Genomic DNA, 19,600 nt, shown 5'->3' with positions numbered 1-19,600 from the left:
AGGAGCGCAGGATGTTTGTAGCGCTCTTCAGATAATGAGGGGAACGCTCACAGTTCAAACACGCCGTTCAGTTTTCTCTGACAAGCGTTTGTGAAATGAAAAAAGCCGGCTGCACCGGCCTCTCCCTGCTGCTCGCACTCTGCTGCTCGCACTCTGCTGCTCGCACTCTGCTGCGCCTGGATTGGTCCCAGATGCTGTCGTCACCCTCGATGCTGCAAACGGTCCATATTCCATAATCCCTGCGGCACCTGGGTGCTGGACACCAGGAGCCGGTGGTTTGTGAAGTGTTGCTGTGCTCAGCTCTTCTATCCTTGGACCTGTCTCAGTAAAAGCTAAAATAAAAATATCTTCACCCCCCCCTCTCTCCCAACAACCCCCAGCGGTGACCTGCCATTGGCCGCCCTCCCGTTTAGCCTCCTCTCTGCTGTTTAACGTTGGCTGGGCGCCGGCGTGCGGCGTTCCAAGAAACACTCCATTCCAGCACTCACCTCGGTCCAAGGCTCACATTTAATTATGGCTCTGATTCATGGCCTCTTTGTTATTACTGTCAGCTCCACTTCCCACCTTCAGACCAAACAAATGGCCATTTCCTCCACAAAAAACCTTCTTCCTCAACCTTTCCTTCTCATCACCTCTTCCCCGCCCAGCCTTCTCTCTTGGGTGCCAGTTTCAGGTGCAGCCGCCTGAACATCCAACCACGGTTGGTTCTAAACTTTGATCAAACTTTCTTCTTCTTTTAGTTTTCGAACAGCAGCTGGAATCCACTCGCAGAATGAACGAGATGCAGGATGACTACAGGCACAGATGCTACCACACAAAACTGCACAAAAGAGGAAGCCAAGAAATGATGACAAATCAAACTGACAACTGTTGTTTCCATTCTTACAATAAGACTGAACCGACCACAGAATCACCTTGGTGGTGCATCAATACTAATGTATGACAAAAATGTCAAAGATAACAAAGAGCCTGAGCTTACACAGTAGAAACAGCTTTTACTAAGTTGTCTGTGATGTGCAGACACAACACTGGTTCATCCTTCAGTCAGTGTTAATCGGTCGGGGCAGGCGGCCGCCCCTCCCCGAGCCCGGCTCTGCCGAAGGTTTCTTCCTGTTGTAAGGCAGCTTTTCCTTCCCACTGTCGCCAAGCGCTTGCTCACAGGGCTGATGATGTCTCAGTGTTGGGGTTTGCTCTGTATGACTGCACAGTCTTTACCTGACAGTATAAAGCACAAAGCAGTCAGCTGCAAAGACTGAACTGACAATGTCCAAAGAAAAGCTTTGACAGACCTTCATGAAGCTGGAGAACTGTTGCTCAAGGGCACTTTAGCAGTTACAATATGTCTGGCTGCTTTGAAGCAAATAATGACAGGCTGCTCAAGATACAGGCAGGACATGAGTCTGTTACACGACAACCAATCAGCACATCTCAGTGTTAGATATCAGCTCTTTTATAGATGCTGCGCTTTCCCCACAACTTCTCCAGAGATTCGTTCCGTCACTAAACATGTCATCATGAAAAACGGTAAAAGATTTACACAACATGTTACACAACATGTCAGAATACAAACACACCCACTGTAATGATGGCTTTGAGCTTTCTAGCATCCAGAGTCCTGACAAGCCCGTCCACCGACCACAGGCTCTCATTATTCTGAGTAATTGGACTCTTGTGACTCAGACTGACGAATGCAGCCACCTACTATCTGCGCTACTGCGCAACATATAACATCTCATGTTGTAATAGCCACAAAGCAGACGTTACACATCGAGTATCACAAACGCACAACGTGAATGTGTATTTATGCATCTACTGAGTACAGGAGATTGCATTTCTGTGTTAGTATAATCTACTCTGTCTTTCATTGAGGCAGTGAGTGATACGGTTACATCGATCCTAATTTACAGTCGTTACAAACACAGTTTTCACAGGTTTCTGTGCAGTTTTATGGAAATTCAAGCTTACTGCTCCATAGTAATGAAGGGGGTAGGCAGCAGGCAGGTGGTGCTAATCAAATGCATTGATTGACTGATTATCAGTCAAGCGTGAGCACCTCTATAAAAGCAGTCTGGAGCATTCAGGTGTTAACACAGTCTTCTGGGGAGTGGACGTCACGTCTGTGGTGTGACCGTGGAGTCGTGCTGAAGGTTAAAGTTCATGACAGTACAATTAGAGAAAGACTGAACAAGTATGCTGTTTGGGAGGGGCTCAATATAATTTTATTTATGTAACGTCTCATAATATCCATTTTATTTTTATTCAGTTTATATATAATTACAACAATGGCACAGTTACAATTACAATGCAGCCTCCAGCCTCCTGGTACATGAACCTTTGGTATCAATTCTTTATTCCCAAGTTATCACCTCTACAAACGTGGGTGTCCACACTGCCCACTCACCTCCCTGCAGAGTGACAACCACCCACGGGCAAGCACTCGGTGACAGTGGGAAGAAAAACCCCCTTTAAACAGGAAGAAAGCTCCAGCAGAACCAGGCTCAGCTGATCCAGCCCTAACTGTATGCTTCATCAGAAATGACACAGAGCAGCTCCCAGCAGGACGATGATCCCAGCACAGCAGCAAATCTGCAGCGAACGGCTGGAAAAGAAAAGACTCGAGAGTCCAGACCTCAGAGAGCGGCCCACGAATGACCAGAACAACGACCGACATTTCTTTAAGTGATTTCTGCTGAAGGACTAAATCATGAGGTGTGATTTCGTCCTTTTATTTAAATATTTTATTTGTACATTTCATGACTAAGCCTGACGCTGGTGTGTAGGTGTGTAAGCTTAAAAACAGGGAACCCACGTCTGCAAACAGAAACCTTTCCTGAGATCCTGAGATCAGTTCAGATTACAGATCAGGAACTTTACGTGCAAGCTACGATACGATTGGCTGCGAGTCGATGTTTCAGAGCAGATCCCATGATGCACTGGTTAGGCTCCACGCTAACTGTGGAACCGATACAACTGCACTTGATGTGACGATGGGTTCTTTCCTCATGATTGTTGCTGCGGTCCAAACTTTAAGAAGAAGCGAGTGGTTCACATGCACGAAATATCTGGAGGAGACCTCCCCCTCGTTTTCCTCTTCAGTAATTTAGGTCTGACTTTGCATCCTGCCACAGAGGCAGCTCGGTCTGTAGTTAAGCAGCACCGACGCTGACACCAGCAGCCCCGCTTACACCACGTTGTTAGTTTTTCTTGTTGCTGCTTTTCTCATAAAGAAGCAGCCGGAGAGTCTGCCGAGCCTCGGGGATGAAAACATTTGGAAGGAGGGGACTCCATCTCTCTCATTGATTCCTCCTTTGATTTGTTTCTGTACTTTATTACCTCCACCCACGCTCTCTTCCCCTGCAGTTTTCATCTTTTCCCAACATGATTGAATACCGATAAACTCATGAATTTATGTTGCTCCGTGCTCTGCTCAGAGCACAGAGTCAACATTCATGCTGATTTTTCACAGATACAGTCACGCATGAATTTCTTTCACACACATAGAAGATTAACAGTTTCAGTTTCAGCGCTGGGATGATGGATGGTTGTATGTTTGCAATCTGTGACCACGGCCCGCATCCTTCGTCTTTCTTCCGCTCTGCCGTCTCCGAGCACTGTTCATTTTGCTGAACTCCAGTTTTGCTCGAGTTTAGCAGCCTCACGGTTTTAGGTGCTGCTCGGCATGAGCCTTGGTTTCACTCTCATATTTAAAATCAGTGAGTCTGCCACCACTGGCTGAACAATCAGACCTGTGTGTGCACACTTAATACTCTGAATAACAGTAACTGTGTCGCAAATCAGGCACAAAGATTCAGCTTTACCAACAGCAATCCTGCGTCTGTTGCACACTGTAAGAAATGTACGTAAAAATTACCCTAAATAACTGTAACATGGCAACGGTAAATTACCATTAAATCAAAAAGAGTAAATGAGTGTAATATCTATATTAAATTTCTGTCTATTGACAAACGGTGATTTGCTTTTATTTATATTAATTTACAGTAATATGGCAGACTGTCTTCAAAAACAACAGGAAGAATCTGTAACTCTCCAAAAGTTGATTCTGTTCATCTGGACGTTTCAGTGGGAGAAACGTCTCATCATCAGGTGACTCCTTCAGTCTCAGCTGACTGCAGGTTTCAATCTTATAAACAGGACATTTGCACAATGACTGAAACCAGCCCACTGAAGGGACAATGGGCTGGGAGGGCAGTTCCTTAATCTTAATTATGCAAATTCTCAAGATTATTGACCAACAACCCACTGATCAAAGACCACTGATCAATGGTCAGGGGACCATTCTGATGTCACATGATTATGATGATTATCATGATTCATGCAAACAGTAAAAGATCTCTCAGACAAATATGACATTTTAAAACAACAGCAGTAATCCCGAACCAGTTCTTGAGTCTGTTTATCATGATACTGTGATCTACAGTGTCAAAAGCAGAGCTGAGATCCAACAGGACCAGCACTGTGTCCTCTCCAGAGTCTGCTGCCATCAAGATATCACTGGATACTCTAAGTAAGGCCGTTTCAGTGGGATGCAATTTACGAAAACCAGACTGGAAAGTGTCCATAACAGCATTTTTATCCAGGAAATAGTTAAGTTGTCCTACTACTACTTTTTCTAAAATCTTCGATATAAAAGGCAATTTGGATATTGGCCTATAACTGTTAGGAAGAGATGGATCCAGCTGGGGTTTCTTTAATATTGGCTCAACAACAGCTTGTTTAAAGAAGCTGGGGACTGAGCCAGTATGAAGAGAAGTATTTATCATTTCCACAATACAGGGGCCAATGGATTCAAACACACTAGTGAAAAGTGAAGATGGAAGGACACCAAGGGGGTTTGAAGTCTGTTTTATATGACAAAGCAGGCCTCTGATGTCACAGGAGTAAAAGAGGACCAAGTATCAGAGGAGAGCACGTTGAAAGTTTGATATTGAGAAGATGATGGAAAGATATTAGACCTGATGGCAGTGACCTTATTTCTGAAATAGTTCATAAACTCATTGCATTCGGACGTTGAGTGAACTGGTGCACAAGGAGCATCAGGAGAAACGATGCTCTTAATTGTTTTAAACAAGAATTGAGGGTCTTTCTTTTTTGAAGCTATGAGGTGTGAAAAATACTCTGTTCTGGCATTTTCCACATGTCATTTAGCAAGAGGATAGACTCTTTAAGGTGTAACTTATAAACCTCAAGCTTGGAAGCCTTCCACAAACGTTCCAGCTTGCGACAGTATCTCCTGAAATTACGAATGTTTTCATTTAACCAAGGATGAGATTTCAAACGTAGGACAGTACTTTTTTTCAGAGGTGCCACTATGTCTAAAATAGAATTACACTGGTTATTAAAGGATGAGACAAGAGAGTCCAAATCATTGTAAGTCATTTCAGCGTCGAACATGGCAGAGAACCTTTTGGCGGCGTTCTGGTTTATGATTCGCCTTTCAATCGTTATTTTGGGAGCCGGGGGATCCAAATAAAACGACAAGTTAAAATATATGCAGCTATGGTCACTCACATGGACATCTTCCACACGAATGTCATTTATATTTATCCCAAGGAGAAAACAAGGTCCAATGTGTGACCCTTTACATGTGTAGGGCCAGAAACATGCTGCATAAAATTAAAAGACTGTGATAGTCATGAAGTCAGCAGCCATATTACAGGACGCATCATCAATATGAAGGTTAAAATCTCCCAACATTACCACCTTCTCTAATTTAATAATGGATGACAGGAGGTCGTTAAATTCAGTTAAAAAGACTCCGGCAGGGCCAGGAGGTCGGTAGATTAAAATACAATAAAAGGTGCGCAAAGAGCCGACCTTCATCATCTGCAGTTCAAAGGAGGTAAAAGAATCCGAGTTGATCAGTCTGCATGTGAATCTGTCCTGGTGCACAACAGCGAGACCTCCGCCACGTCCCGAAAGACGTGGAGTTCCGATGACGGAGCAGCCAGTCGAACAAATTTCCTTCAGATGTATATAATCCATGTTTTGTTGCCACGTCTCAGTTAAACACATGACGTTGAGAGATTCCTTTATACAAAGATCGTTTAAAATAAACGATTTGTTTGTGACTGAGCGAGTGTTGAGCAGGGCAAACCTGATTGAAGACGTTTGGTTGGTGCAGTCAACAGCTGACTGCAGTGGCACTCGAATTAAACACCTGTGCGCACCTCTACACCTGTTACGCCGGGCGGGGACTTCAGGGCTAGCTGAAGCTAGTATCCATAGTGGTAAATCACCTCTGCCATCAAAGCGGCGGTCGAACGAGGGACGCTAAGTGAACATGGGGCCATCAGACCATAGATTCCGGGCTGGGAACTGAAGTGTAGCGTCGGCACCAGGTGACAGTAGATGAATTGGTCGTAGGCACCGGGATTCTTCCCACATCCAAGAAGCTAATCTTCGGTACCTTCTCAGTCGCACCTGGACACCGGCCCTGGTTCCCCTACTTCTTCTGTTCTTCGTGTTAAATCCCACCGATATGTTCGGAAACATGCACTCAGGTGAGGAACACACAAAGGGTGGAAGGAAACATTTCCTGTAACTGTCCCAGCTGTCAAAGTAGCTCTCCATTGAGTCTTTGATATACGACAGCGTGCCCCGATCATAAGTATTGGTGGCAGAGACAAAATCAAAACACAGGACGGTAAAAATAATATTACAAGTGACAATAGCGGCCAGTATAAAACTATACCAGCGAGCTGTACTAGCGGCACAAGCGGCGAAGCCAAACACAGGCGCCATCTTGTGATTGACTGCCACTTAAGTACAGAAGGTCTGACCACCAGTGGGTGGGGCTTCTGGGGCTGAGATGACCACATTGAGGATATCCACTCTGTACGACATCATACAGATCCAAGATTAGCTCAGGCAGGAATTCCTCTCCACAGAAAAGAATCCAGAAAGTGGAGTTTCCACAGACTCTTTCTGAAACCAAACAAGAGCCAGAAAGAGAGCCCCTGACCCCCAACGCCCCCATCCCCAACCCTCAGCGCAGTCGGCTCATAAACCAGCTGACAGTAAATTAAACCCAGGTTGGTTCATCTTAAACCAAACCTGCTTCAGTGAATAAAATAAACCATCAGTGTATGAACGTGTAAAAGGTGCATACTGCGTATGAGAGCTCTGCTAAGTGTTGCATTCAAAGACTTTCTGAGGAGCTGATGAACATTTTCTGCTCTTTCAGCAGAGGACACTTTCTGTTCTGCGGTTTTAGATTCCACCTCAGATCTTTCAAGGCCAAACAAGGTGCTCTTTGAATTGTTTTGGCTCCTGCGCTTTAAAACTCAAGGGCACCCGAATCAAATATTTATCAAGCTTATACGTCTGCCTGTCAAAATAAATTCTTAGGGAGGCAAACTGAACATCAAAAAAGCCTTTCAGCTGCTGAAGGAAATGTCAGACAGAAACAACCCGCCAAGCTTACACAGCTCGGTACAGGCTGTGTGTGTGTGTGTGTATTCGTGCCTTTCATCCGATGAAAGCTGGCCTTAGATTTGTAGACATACGCAATAATGCTCTCAGGATACAAAAACCTCCCCCTGCGCCCCTCCCTCCAAATGTTTTATCATATTGTTGATTTCAAGCGCGCTCAGTGTGTCCACAGCCCAGGAATGACCAACAATGAGTCTTTTTAATCCTCAGTCATCGTATCTGTGCATCTGTATGCATCTGTAGGTATCTGTGACACGCAGCTCATCGTCCAGAACTCGAGGAATGCTGCTGACCACCAAACCAGGGCGGACTCTTTTCCTGCAGGCAGACCGTGAGCTCAGGAGCTGCAGACGGCTGTTGTTCCTGTTCCAGGATTGGAGGAGTGAGACGGAGGTTGCTCAGTGCAGACTTCCTGGGCTGTAGTACATCACTGTGCCTCAAACTCCTCAAACTTGCAGTTTTACATGAAGGACACTATGATTTCACAATGCTTTCACTGATCCTTCTTTACTTTGTGCTGCACATTTGATGTCATTATGAAACGTCTGCCGGGCCCGTTCCTTGAACAGCCAGCCGGCAGATTTCCTCGTCTCGTCTGCTTTCTGTGTGTTTCTTCGTTACGGCGCTAATGAGCACGACACCATTAGCAGGAAGGTGCATCTTGTTTAATATGATTTCTGCTACTCGATGACGTGATTTTAAGCAAACGTCCTGCTCATAAAACCTCTGGAGGGCTGAAATCCCAGCGGTGCAACAGAACAGAGGAATCCTCCGCATCACAACATAAAGTGGGAATGTCACACTTCCTGTTTTAGATCTCCATACATGTTGACTGAGCTTTCCTATGAACACACACCGTGTGTGTGACACGACTTACAGCTGCTGCACTTGAGTGTACATGCCAGGCCACACAAACGGCTCGCAATCCTATGCAAAGATTTCTGCAAACCAAGATGGCCCAAGGTACAGAATGACCACGTTCCATGACTTTGTGTCTTAGTGCCCGTGGTAATGCTATGGCTTCAGTCTTGCCTTTACACTCACAAAGGACACCATTTCTCAGCACATAGGTTGCATCTGCCAACACATCTACTTTCCCTTGCACCTGTCCATCAACCTCAGACACCTTATCAAACCAGGATTTTAATGTTGGATCTGCCCGCTGGCGTGAAGAGATATCTGTGGGATATCAAGTTCTAGCAGGAGGCTGGGATTCTGGTCTACAACCTCTAACCTGGATGAACCCCTAAATTTATCTCTGTGTCTTTGCGCTCGAGATTTAGCTGGTTTTGCTGGGCTTACTTCTAATTCTTCATCATAGAAGGGTAGCTCTTTTAACGGGTCATTTGCACTCTGAGCTCTTGTGGTGATCAAACTGGGGATTGCACTTTCTGGCTGCGCCTGCAGAATAATTTCTTGCTTCTGTAAGTTGTGGTCCTGATCTACATGAACTGTATGCAAATGTCCCGGAACTTTATTAGACACCAAATCTAGCAGTGCAGGTATATCTAAGCCCAATATCACTGCATATGGTAGTCTGGGTGCTAAAGCCACTGGCAGGGGAAATGTCAAATACACCTCAGCCATGCGATAATCCTCCTCGTCTTCATGTACACAGCTTGTTTTAGTCCTTGTGTCACTCCATAGCTCTCTTGGTGCTAAACTAGCCCAAACCACTGACTGAAAGCTCCCTGTGTCTAAGAGTGCTTCTTCACGCTGACCATTAACAAGTACAGGTGCTGTTCTTACTGCTTCATGATCAGGACCTGGCGATGTGGGTCTGGGGGCTGAGCACAAAAGGGATGGCCTACTTTGTGTTGTTGCTGGGCAGGTATACTGAGTGTGGCCGATCTGGTTACAGTGATAACATCTAACATCTGATTTTGAACCTGAATGTGACTTTTTAGTGACTTTTACCAGAAACAAAAAAGTCTGCTTGCAGGATAACTTGTAGTCTGGCCTATACCACCACTCCTTACACCCCCATCAGACTTACTTTGTCCAGTCACGAAGCTGTCCCGGCCAAAGGCGGTTCCTCTCGATCCTGTTCTGGCAGAGATGAAGATTTCCGCTAGCTGTGAAGCCTCTGCAGATTTGGGGGCACGTTCCCTGATCTACACCTCCAGATCTGGGTGGACCAGAAACGGCTCCAAGATCATCAGTTCAGAAATGTCTTTCACTGCAGATTTTTCATTTGTAAAACATATCGTTTAATCGCACATAAAGTTATCTTGGAGTTTCACCTGGGTGAATATCCAGGGCTCGAAACCTTCTTCTGTATGTGTCAGCAGTTATTTCGTATTTAGCAAGAATGGCATCTTTTACTTTATCATAGACTTCTGAATCAGCAATGTCCATAAGCACATAAGCACTACGTGCTTTACCTGTGAGCAGAGGTACGAGTCGAACAGCATCTTCTCTAGGCCAACGGCAGACTTGAGCCATTCAAAGGTCGTGAGAAAATGCTCAATGTCATCACCTGGAGTGAGTGGCAACAACTTGGGATCTCTCTGGTGAAATGGTTCCACATCTGCTGACCAGTCAGACCAGGCCCCTCATCAGGTTCACCTCCCTCCTCGTTTTGGTTGTCCTCTTGTTCCTGCTGCTCTTCTCTCATTTCTTTCACTTGAGCTTGAATTTGGTGAAACTGGTGTTGCATCTTTGCTCTTGTCGGGCTGATTCTTTGACCGTTCTCTGGTCTCTTGTTGCTTGAGACTGCATCCACCAGAGCTGTCAGTTCATCCAGTCCATCGCCCGGTTTAGCTCCTGCTTTAGCCACTGCATCAGCTGTAGCACCTTCACCATCCTCTGCCAGCTCATTACAGTCATTCTTCTTTCCACTTCTCGTCATCATGTTGACCTCATTCATTAGAGGCAGCACTCCTGACACCACTTGTCCGGACCGGCCCAAGTGTGGGGTTAACCAATCAAAATGAAAACATAACCCTCCACACAAACAAACATACAATAACATTCGAACACATAACAAACATATTTCCAACGTACTATAAACACTTCAATAACATAAGCTTCACCCACTACTATCTAAATTAAAGCCCTCATTAACCACACCCCCTAACCTGGCACACTGGTGTGCTCCAGCAGCTCAGGTGATTGAGCTGCTTCCTGCAGAAGCAACCAGGACAGGTGAGCACTGTCACCAGTTCTCTTTTGACACCAACGTTTAGTTTACAGACAAATATTAAACGTAAGCAGCTCTGACTTCGGCTCTTTTCTGACACAGGTAGGATGCCAGTCCCCTTATCTCTTCACTTTTACAAGCTGACAATGTAATCCTACATCAAATAAACCTAATAACGAATTCATAAGAACTAACGTGTGTTTTTCCTTTATTATACTTTTAAATTCCCAATCAATTCATTAATAAAAATACAAACAAGGTAGTGGAACTCCTCCATCACACCCAGGCGCTCGTGTTTGAACCTCATGTAATCTGGCTCATGAGATTCCTTTTTAATCTTTATTTGTGGATTTTGATCTTCCTTCAGCTGAGTGTCATCACTGTGGATGATACCGTCATCGGGCCGTGTCGGAGCGCGCAGTCGGGCTGCAGGTGTCCCTGAAGGATCAACCTGCCAGCTAAAATAACACGTCTGCCAAATCATCAGCTTATTAACTAATTGCAGAATCAATTTAACTGTCAAAGGTGCACGACTGCTCCCGAGTCGCTGCTGAAAGCAGTCAAACAGTTTGACTTTCTCTTTTGTTCTACCACACAAAAGTGGATTTTCTTCATATTGTTCTGGAGCCTGAAGGTGAGCCGTCCTCAGTGGAGCTGTTAGCTTCCCTGATTCAGACACCGAGTGATGACTTTATCAGAGACTGGATGCTCATTAAGTCGGCGCTTTGTTTTCTGTAAAGTTTAATCAAACTGCAGGTGAATCACTCATTTTCAGAGCACTACGGGCGAATCGGTGAGGGTCGCTCCTCTTGATGGGAGCTTTTTTCTTTTAGACTGGGGCCCGAGGCCTTCGAGCATTTTCAGGCCAAGTTTAACTGCAATCATTGGCACCAATGTTCCCTCTAATGTTTCACGTGTGTGATCGAGCACACAAACTCCCTGAGCGTCCCTTGGACCACTGTGAGCAACAGCAGACGTGTGCACTGTGGTCACGCCAGCATCCAATCCACCCAAGTTACATGTTTATTAAAATAATCAAATTACAGCATTTATGTTAGACGACTTTTAATTAACTGACCTGTGTAGTATGTTAACACTGTTGGAAGGAAAAATAACTTCAACTCCATTTTTGAAAACACAAGTTTCTTTTTTTTTTTTAAAATAAAGCTCTGACTTGTATTATGAGTCTGTGGTCTGGGAGAGAGTCTGTAACTCTGCAAAATACAGTAAATAATGACCAATGTTGGGCAATTAATTATATACCGTAAATCCCAGACTACAGAGCGCACCTGATTAAAAGCCGCATGCTCTAATTTTAGAAAGAAAATCATTTTGTACTTGTACAGGCTGCACCGGATTTTAAGCCGCATGCGTTTCACTTGTAATATGAGATATTTACACAGAAATATTACACGTGAGGATTTTTAACGTTTAATTTAATCCGTAAGGTAACGTAAACGTTATGGTAACCAGTGTTGGGACTAACGCGTTATTAAGTAACGCGTTACAGTAACTACGTTATTATTGTGGTAACGAGCACGGTAACTAGTTATTATGCCAAAATCAGGAATGCGTTAGTCGTTACTGGGATTTAGATAGGCTCGTTATTCGTTACTTCGTGTGGTGGCATCGCGGAGCTTCCACAGATTCAGTAACATTAGCAAGTGGTGGAAGCCAGCAGGTGGATGAAGGAAAGCGGACGCAGAAGGAAAAGAGACCCGAGGCGGCCGCCGGTCCAAGTGTGAACTGAACTTCAGGTAAGAAGTTATGACCTGCAGTCTCTCTGGGTCAGATATGAACCAAGTTTAGGTGGAGTTTATTTTTGTTATGCTGACTTTTTCCGTACTGCGTGCTAGCTAGCATGACGGAGTTTCTATACAGCTGGGTGGTGCTATGTTACTGATGTTGAACTTTATTTTGTTCATAAGTTATTAGAGTTGCCAACCGTCCCGTCTGGTATTCAGAGAAAATATTACGCGTTTCTTATTGAGGTGAAAAGGAACAGTTTGTCCCGGACTTAAGCTACAATGAAAAAGACACAAATGGTAAATGGCCTGTATTTGTATAGCGCTTTACTTAGTCTCTATGGACCCCAAAGTGCTTTACAAAGCTGGAGTTATTCTGTGTTTACGCTGCACAGCTGCCTCTTCTCCTCTCATTCTCTCCCCTCCCTCTCCTGTTTCTACTTCAATCATGAAACTGATCAATGATCAGCTGATCGGCTTTTCTCTCGTGTTTGTTTATCGTCTACTTTGCGCCGAAAGAGGAAACCAGCGGACGTCGCGTTAAACAACAGCAGCACGTTTAAGCTTGATCAGCTGTTGTTAGAATTTATTTAATATTACTTTCTAGTATCAGCTGATGTTTGCTGGAGCCACAGCTGTAAAGCTGCTGGTCATGATGTCGGTTTGGTTATCTGGTGAGAAACATGAAGATGAAACCAGGAGACGTCCTTACTGAATCATCAGAGCTGAACAGGTGATGGAGAAACAGGTTTACCTTTTAGGTGACATGAATGAGTTGAAGGGAAGTTATGAACTGTTTCTGAGAGACAAATAACACCAGGATCCTTTTCTAAGTAGCTGACAGCTGGTAACTGTGCAGGTGCGGATCTAGCAAAGTGTTGCCAGGGGGGCAGGTAGGGCATTAACAGGGAGAGGGGGGCACAAGGAAATACTTTCTTATTCTCATTTAAAATGTCTCGCTTTTAAAAAATAATTATCTGAATCTTACAACAAACGATTGATAGATTGATGCATATATACCATCAAGACAGTGTACATCACTGTCACAACAGCGTTTGTTTTCATTCAAAGGCTTTATGATTTTTCCTATAATGGTGGGTCAAAATGCCCGGGCCAATTTTCTGTCCCAGTCCAGCCCTGTAAGCAGCTCATCTGCAGTCTGGTGTTACCTACATCTTCCTATTCAGAAGGCAGAATGTCAGAGTTCTGAGTACAATCGAAAGCACCACGACTGCAGTTTTTGTGTTGGATGTAAAAAGCGCACATGACGCTGTGACATAGGCTAGAATCATGGTGGTGGTCAACGACGGTCCAGGCGTGGGATTTCTCTCGTGGAAATATGCACATTATCTTTTCCTTTCTATTGGTAGGTGGCACAGTGCACTGTGGCAAGTAAGCAAGCTAGAAGACTGGCAAAGTTATGGAAGCAACACATTAACAAGAGAATTCTGAGTAAAACCAAAGTTACTTTCCCTAGTAACTAGTTACTTTGAAAGTAACGAGTAACTTGAAGTAACTGAGTTACTTTTGAGAGAAGTAACTAGTAATGTAACTAAGTTACTATTTTAAAGTAACTTACCCAACACTGATGGTAACATACAAAAATACATACTGCAAATGCTTTTTTCCTCGAACAGCGCCTGTAACACGGCTACCTTCAAGTACACGTGCGTATCGGTAACACACAAATTTCGTTGCTTATGGTTTTTTACGGAACAGCGCACAAACAACATTACAACGTCTCTTAACAACCGGTAAAAATATATACCGTATATATACTACTTATCATTTTGATTGGTCTAGTGTTACCAGGCAAAATGATTTTGGCCTGGTAACTTACCACAGCAGCTAGCATTCCCGGTTTTCCTAGCTGATATCACAGCACTACATTAGAATCCCCAACTCGCTATGCTTCATTATATATACACGAGACCTGGGACTCATTTGAAAACGTAACGGGGTCTATGACCCGCTGCAGGCAATCACATACATGTGTTTGGAGTCACACTGAGCCCTGCATCCGGGTATCAGCCCAGAGTGTCGTCCGACTCCAGCGACGGTGCGTGCCAGATTCTGACATTTCCAGACAGACATAAAAATAAGAACATCATCCTCGGCTGGAATCAAGGACGCTCTGACAGGACGAACGCTGCAGTCCGCTCTCGCAGAGCGCCTGACCTTTCAGCCCGGCGCCTTGCTTTCTGTGGAGTTTGGGGCTTTAACAGCTCTGAGGGGACGAGCTGCCAAAGAAGTGATAACATTTAGATTTGTCATGAATGAGGCTCAAAGTCACCCTGTTACATTTCCTCCACCTTCCTCTCATACGCAGCACGAGAGTCCTTCTCCCAAAACACATCACCGTGGTCAACTGATGAAATCTGGTAATAACTGAAGGGCGCCGCTGACCTTTTAACGTTAGAGAGCTGAAGCCTCTCGGACCCTCGTGACACTTTCGTGTTTTTGCTCAAAGTCACAGAACGAGGTCAACTGCACAACCGCCGGCGCACAGAGGCGTACGACGGAGTTTCCTGCCCTGTCTTTAGTCTTGCTTTGCCATCACGGATCATTCGCAGCATTTCACCTCCAGCTGATCGCCCAGCTGGAGGTGCTTTTCAAGCAGGAAGCTCAGAAAGCCCCTGGGGGCTTAACAGGTTAGAAATGGCTGCAGTACTCAAACAGATAATACCTACTAAAACAGACCTTGGCTCCGCCTCCTCACAGCAGGAGGGTTTGAGATCGTACCTTTATTCCACCTGTGCCAGGCGGCGGCTCACGTGAGATGCTCGGCTAAAGCAGGAAGCTGCCAGCACTGGAAACCCTGCAGTCAGAACGCAGCTGCTCCAAAGCGGACTTCACCATCACACTGAATCATTTATGATTTGTAGAAATCAAAAGTTCAGAAATATTATTTTACAAGAAATCAAAGATTCCTCCCTGGATTCGTGATTTGTGTAGATTTTCTGGGCCAAACCTTTCGTTCTCCTCTCACAGCTAATGAAGCAGGAAGATTTTATGCTTTTCGCTTTGACAATAGCAGCTCCTGAGGCAGCCACATCAGTGCCAGGGCTCACTGTCAGAGAGCTGCCAGATAGCACACACACACACACACACACACAGCCGGTAATTAAACTGTAGAACGTGAGCCAAAACGTATGTGCTTGAAATAAAGACACACAAATAGCGAGAGTGCCACATGCATATTAATGATACACAGTTAACCATGCAGAGGACAGCAGTGCACAGAATAATACCACACAGCTGTGACTGTTGCAGAGCGGCGTCCTCGTCCTGATACCAGCTTAGTGCAGACTTTGTGAGATCAATCACTGTCTGCACATGACTGAGCGCACAACGGGCAGACGTGGTCAGAGACATCAGCCGGCTCTGGTCTGTCTTTGTCTTCCTCCCTCTCTGCTCGCTCTCTCGTCTATTCACAGCAGCACTTGTCTTCCATTAGCCTCTCCGTACTCCGGCAGTGTGCAGCGAGCGCCAGTGCGTCCACGTGTCCGGTTTCATCTGAACATCCAGACTGTTGCTAGGAAACCACAAACCTACTCGGACCGATCTGGTTGGCTGCGGCCTCGGTGCAGTTTTAACGGTGAGCTGCGCTCACTGACACCTCAAATACCTGCCGACCTTCAGTCCTGAAAACGCAGTTCAGAGGTGGAGGAGAAGGCCGACAGCACGAGTGGAGCGAGGCAGCAGGCGGTGCTCAGGCTCTGCTTCCTGATCGTGATGCGCTTTGACAGCCAAAGTCAAATACGATAAAGATGGCGACACACTGAGACTCCGTGATGCTCTCTGCAGCATTTACAGTCGCTCTGCTGTCCTCACAGACTTCACAGTAAGTCAGCTCGTGGCCGCTGACGCGTGTCGTTCTCTCCGGCTGAACGTTTTCACCTTCGCCGTCTTTGCTTCTTGAAACCAGTAAGAACGAGCGTGGGAGGGTCTCCTCGAGGAACCGAGGGACAGACGCCGCCGCTCAACGTGGATTCAAACAAGCTGACGGCTCTGCACTCGTCTCTGGGAGGAGAGCATTTAACATGAAACCAAACATCCCACAATGCAACAGTCTTTCCCTCGCTATTAATAACACTCTGCACAGGTCATTTAAATTCAGTGGCCTTCGAAGTGAAGGTCAGAGGCTGCTCTAATGTTAACATTTAAATGCGACCAACACGTCCGTGACTGAAACCATCGCCGGCCCCGTCCTGGAGCTCCAGCAGAAGAGCCGGGGTCGCCTAAGCTCAGCGCCAGGAGCAGCGAGCTGCTTCCGAGTGGATTTATTATCCCGTGTTGCTCTGCTGGGTTTGATTGTGTGGAAACGGAGGTCATTTCACAGTGTTAGTTACCTGAGGGTACCTGACATTTAAATAGCCTTCTCGTTATCGCTCGCTCGCCTTCGCTGCATCTCTTTTTCTCTTGTCCTTGCTCGCTCGCTTTTCTCCTTTATATCCTCTCGTCGTTTTTTTGGCCCATTCTCAGGCCACCGCTCTCTTTGCTTCGCTCATCACCTAAAAGTCCTCATTCTCATCCCTCTCTCCTGAGTTCAGTCGACTGGAGAAACCCAGAGAAGCTGCAGACCAAACACGTGCACTGAGCTACCGGGCGTGTGATGGACGAGGTGACAAACAGGTAAATTCATGGAAGGAGGGTTAAAGAACAGCTTTGATCTGAACGATGACGCTGGCAGCCAGTAAAACAGACAACGAGCCTCTGGGATACGCGGCAGCTTCATTAATTAAGGTAATCAGTGTCATACATAGCAAATATTTCAATGTCAGCATGTTTTTATATGAACTCTCTTCCCTGAGGCTTGAAACAGTTTTAGTGGTTTCCAGTGTGCACCATAATTTTTCATTAATATGTAAATGTAGGCACCAGAGTGCCCCCCGTGGTCCGAGGAGTTCCTTTGTTTCAGGTATTTTCTGCACCGCCCGACACACAATCCACAGAATCACAGAAGCAGAGTGACGACAAACCCTGCAGCTCTGCGGTCACGTGCCCGATCCACAAATTCCTCTCTGCATGCACATTTGCTACGAACGAAAAGAGCGACGTGGGCTTCTAATCACCCCAAAACGATGTGACTTGTTCAGCACAGCTCAAAAACAGAGAGCCAAAAAAAAGAGGAAAAATCTGCACGCCAGGTTCTGCCAATAAAGCTTCTCTCTCTCGTTTCCATTTAAAACCAAACTCGTCACTAATTAAAGCTCCGCGCCACCTGTTTCCAACAAGTCCTCCAATCAAAACAACAAAATCTGTCATTTGTTTCCTCCTAGAACAGCGCAGAGACCCAGCTCTGCTCCGACCACGAACAATGCACGCCGCTGACGCAAAAGCCACTTTGTCAGCTTTGGTTCACAGCGAGGCCGGCCTGGTGGTAGGGAGCACGGGTCTGCCATCACAGGAAGTGGAGGATGCTGGGTAACATACTGTAGGTGAGTTTAAATACAGCATAAAAGAAAATCCATCGAGCACATCAACAGAATGAATGTGAAACAATGAGGCAAAATAAAGGTGAAATCACTCCATAATACGACCCAAGTCCAAAACTACAGCCTGACTTAAAACGACCTCGGTTTACTTACAGTGCGACTGTTTCTTTGTTTCCTGCTCTACCTACTGCAAGAGTCTGCATTATAAAGTGTTACTGGATGCTGAAACCAAAGCATCTGTAGCTAAGAGGTAACAAAGTATCTGTCATGTATCCCAAAACAGCCTTTTGATCCATAATCTGCGAGTGAGTTTGTGGTCTTTGTTGTAAAAACGCTGGTCTCATTATCTGAGGTCAAATCTAGCGTGTCGTTTATAGCATGGCTACGTTATGCTGAAATCCTCCAGCCAAGACTTCAAGGCAGGGATTTACAGCTGATGGGTGACATCACAGCAGCCACACCTGAACTTGAATTTAAAGTTCGGGTTTGACTCGTCGGCTAATAAGTGAGTGTTCAAGGGTATTTTAGAGCCTGGAGGTGCTTTGATTTACACAACGGGAAAACCTCTTCTCTCGTCGGTCCTCTCACACAGCAAAGATCCAGGAAGCTTTTATCCTTCCACAACGGCCGCCACAACGGCCGCGCAGATGTTTCTCAGCTCGACAAACAAAATTTTCCAGAACACAACAGGTTACATCAGCTGCTGTAAATCCTGGAGAGAAAAGTGACTTTTTAATGCGGTGATCTGGACCGCTTACAGAGAACAGATCAAAAATGTAGGAAAGCTTCACGGCGCAAAGAGATTCGACGTGCCGTAAATCTATACGCCGAACGCTAATCTCCAGTTTCTAAAGAGAGACGTCAGAAGAGTAACGCTCTAATGAGAACAGCTGGATCTGACGCTCCAGCTGTGCTGTGGGACTTGTCATCAGACGTCCCCGTGCCTTATCGCCGTTCTTTCGCTTTTTTTATTTTCTGCGAAAGGAGATGAGCTCTTTTCAACACCAGCTTATCTGACGATCCAGCCCACAGTAAAAAGAAGTGTTTTAATTAAAAGAAAATGCCCACGGCAGCAAAACCCAAATGTGTTCAATGAAACCGTGAGAGTGGGCAGAACTGGTCTGACTGGAAATCAGCATTACAGTCGGTACCTGGAGCTGCACGGACGCCTGCTAATCCATGGAATTACACACAGAAGTTTATTTATAGACCTTTAAAGCAGCTACAGAAGGTGTCCCACAGTCCACATCTTCAACATGTACATCAGAGTCTTTCAGAGACGGCTCGACCGCTGGACACGAGATCCAGGTCGAGGGTCACGACGTGCATCAGTACGAAACAACCGGAGACACCAAACGTGTTAAAAATTTGTCCTGAAAACTGCTGGTTTGACCAATCACGTCTGAGCAGGTATAAACTCAAAGTGTGGAGCTGAAAAGAGACGGCGGCTGCGGTTCGAGGTGGATTCTGACAAACGGGACAGGAAGTCCTGACCAGACATCGCTCGGTATGACCTGTCAGGTACGTGGCAGTTTAGTGTTAATGTGTGGCATTCACGTGTATGAGAATAAATGACAAAATGATGGTAGAGTAGTTATTCAAATGAAGCTGGAGCTGTCGGTAATCGCTCTTCTGCTCTGCGTTCACCAACTCACTGCCTCCTGGAGAGTCGTCAGCTCAGCAGCAGGAAACCTCGCTGACGACGGCGTCGTTCAAAGAAAAGCACAGATTCAGCTGTCACAAGCAAAATCCCCAGAAAATAACCAAGACCCTGAATGCATCTCAGGGTCCAGCTACATGAAAGACGTTCCTGTTGACACCAC

At 45.6% G+C, this 19,600-nt stretch overlaps 1 protein-coding gene across 3 annotated transcripts in view; it reads right to left on the bottom strand.

The window, feature by feature from the left end:
- LOC146363615 (glutamate receptor ionotropic, kainate 5-like) overlaps positions 1–19,600 on the bottom strand; it is a 210,903-nt gene that overhangs the window by 125,804 nt on the left and 65,499 nt on the right. The gene's annotated exons all lie outside the window — the stretch shown is intronic.

This window comes from Perissodus microlepis, chromosome 22, assembly GCF_051167445.1.
Source record: "Perissodus microlepis isolate ML-2025 ecotype Zambia chromosome 22, ASM5116744v1, whole genome shotgun sequence".
Lineage (NCBI taxonomy): Eukaryota > Metazoa > Chordata > Actinopteri > Cichliformes > Cichlidae > Perissodus > Perissodus microlepis.
The sequence above is the reverse complement of the archived record's forward strand: the minus strand, read 5'-3'. Positions and strand labels throughout refer to the sequence as shown.